The sequence below is a fragment of the Apteryx mantelli genome, chromosome 10, assembly GCF_036417845.1.
Source record: "Apteryx mantelli isolate bAptMan1 chromosome 10, bAptMan1.hap1, whole genome shotgun sequence".
NCBI classification, from domain to species: Eukaryota; Metazoa; Chordata; class Aves; order Apterygiformes; family Apterygidae; genus Apteryx; species Apteryx mantelli.
In genome coordinates, this window is record NC_089987.1 from 17,398,545 (window position 1) to 17,401,394 (window position 2,850).

At 44.0% G+C, this 2,850-nt stretch overlaps 1 long non-coding RNA gene across 1 annotated transcript; it reads right to left on the reverse strand.

Annotated features, from left to right (window-relative positions):
- Positions 1 to 1,500: 1,500 nt before the first annotated feature.
- LOC106483366 (uncharacterized) lies at positions 1,501 to 2,370 on the reverse strand. Its single transcript, XR_001292364.2, has 2 exons — positions 2,190 to 2,370; positions 1,501 to 1,917 (listed from the first exon to the last, which is right to left on the reverse strand). It is a non-coding gene; the product is annotated as an uncharacterized lncRNA (long non-coding RNA).
- Between the last annotated feature and the right edge of the window lie 480 nt (positions 2,371 to 2,850).

The following is a 2,850-nucleotide window of genomic DNA, read 5'->3' on the forward strand; positions in this document are numbered from 1 at the left end:
ATTGGTGTTACAGACAGGGTTTTCAACATGAAAGAAATGTAACAGGCCCATTTTACACTGCCAAAGCCCTGTTATCACTTTACAATTCCTTTATACTTCTAAAGGAGTATGAAGGAGCTTTAGCGTAAATAACAGCTTTGGCCCTTCTTTCATCTGTGGTCTGTCAGCGACACAGAGCTGTAATGCAAGCCCAATGGGTCAATAGCATATAAACTCAAGTTAAATTTCACAAGCACTATTCTGTTGATAGAATGGCAGATTTTCTGCATGGTGTATGCTGAAATAATAGAGGGTTAAATACATTACTGTGTATTTAACATGTATTTAATAACATGGACTAGAGAAATATTTTTAAAATATTTGTTTTAGGTTACTAGCTATAGCATACGTAGTCATTCCTAGCTAATATTTTGATATTTTATTCTTATAACTTGCCTGTCCACATTTCTTCTTGAATATAATAATGGTATACTTAGGCTAATATTTGTATGTCAAGTTCCACATGTAATTTATTTATACTCAAAATGTAAACATCATGAAATTTGGGATAATAGGATTTATAGCAGACATACTAATGCCTTTTGTAGCAGCATAAAAGGCAGCTCTACAAATGGAGGAAAATGCAGCTGCTTTGTATAGATAGCCACCTTGAGGATTAGCAGAGTATAACTGTGTTTTATTGGGTGCCTTCCCGCAAAACAAAGGAAATGTAATGCATAAATCTTAATATCTTTTCAGTGCTATTTATTCTTTATAAATTAAGTATGACTTTAAAATGGAATTCTACTCTTAAGCGACTAAATAAAATGATTAATATGAACATTGATGCCGTAATACGTGCAAACACATACTTTCCTCAGGCAAACCAACAAAATCCTAGTTTCTGACATTCATGCTGTATCCTTTTCATCTTGCACATAACTGCCAGTAACAAAAGTCTATCAGATTCCAGAGATATATGGGGAGTAGGATTAACTGGAACAGCCTTTATTTTAGCTAAAGTTGACTTAAGTATGTAAAAAATAGATATTAAAGGAATATTAAGGATGCTAATAAAATAGGAAAGCGTTTATTTGTATGGCAGCATTATTATAACCACCGGTGTTTTTAAAATGAAATAATTATTAAATTTATTTATTATTATTAATTTCAAGTTATTAAAGTGTTTCAGTAAGGTATGATGTGATTTAAAAAAAGACATTTATTTAAAAATAAATGTTGTCATCTGCAAATGCTTCATGTGAGCAGAACCTTTAAACACAACCTTCCTGTTGCGCAACTCTTCTATTCTGAAGTTCATTCTCTCATTCATTATTTAAGAAGAGTTCACTATATATATAAAAAACTGATGTTAAGTGGATAAAATAGAATGGCATTCAGATGACAGTCACATTCAAAAGTAGGTCAGTTAAAGAGGAGCTACATTTGGCTTGTATTAAATTAAATATACAGTAGCATTACTTTCATTTCTTGAGAGTAAAAATACTTCAAAACTAGATATTGAGGTAAGACCAAGTTTAATATTCATTACCAGTTCTCAGGTAACTCTACCACTCAGTAATTCATGAGGCATCATTTAAAGTTATGCCAGGAGTTTAGTAAGTTTGGCAAAGCTATATACTGGGGAAATAGCATTTTGTACAGCATTACAGTAACGACTGTTACAATCTTCTACAGGAAACATTAGAGGTTAGTTAAATTAATTCAGTCAATAGTTTTTAACTTGGAGAAGTTTTTGACTGTAAACTATGCTGTGGTAAAGTCCTGAAAAGTCTTTTTTTCTTTTCACAGGTGCTGTGTTTCCAGGGCTGCAGATCTGCTGAACAGAGGGCCGTATCGCACAGTATCAAACGGATTTACGTCTCCAAAGCCTGCTGGACGCGGTGGGACTCATCTCTCAGGTCCGTAGGCCTGCAGCTATGCCGAGGATACACAGTACATGTAAGCAACAATATGGATTCTGTATGAGCTAACACATTTTTCAAAGTATTTCCTCAGATACTTTCCCTATCGCATAAAATTGAGAGGGTTTATCTCTTCCCCCATATCGGGGCAGAGAGCATGTTGTCCAGTTAATCAACAGACTGGAATCACTAGAATCTCGTTCATCAAAACGACCGAGCTCCGGGCCCACCCGCTACGAACTGCGAAGCGCGGCTGCCGTCGCAATTCCCAGGCGCGACACGCACCCCGTCTGCGCAGCTGTCTTTGTAAGCAAAAAGGGGCCCGGGAGAATCTGCCATATCCCCGCGCAGCCCCACAGCTAGCGCCGAGAGGCAGGACGCGCCAGCAGCGCCCGGGCACGGCCCTGCCGCGCTGCGTTCGCCGCCGCCGCCGGCCGTTAACGGCCGCGGCCTGCCCACGCCACAGGCGCCCCGCACCCACCCTTCGGCCCCCGCGCTGAGGCCTGCCTCACCGCCAATGGGCGGGCAGCAACACCGGCCAGCCGCCCAATCACCCCCCGCGCACTCCTGTCGTCCCGCCCCCCTCGCCTTCGCGCTCTGGGTAGCCAATCCGCGCTTTCGACGGGGAGCGCTCCGCCAACCGCGCCGTTCTGACCGCCTTTCCCTTCCCCCCTTCGCCTCTGCCTCTCATACAAACTTGATGAAGCGGAAACCCCCTCAATCACCGCGTCACTAGGAGGCGCTCTTCGCCAATAGCGCTGCGAGGCGGTGGCGTTCCCGCCCTGTGATTGGCCGCAGGGCGGGCCCGAGGGCAGAAAGGGGCGGGCTCGGCGGCGCAGTAGGGTGCGTTTCGCAGGCCGGAGCGGCGGGCTGCTGTGACGACGATGAGGGAGCGGGGTGCGGGCCGGGCCGCCGCGCCGGGCGCCGCGGGGGCGTGAGGCGGGAC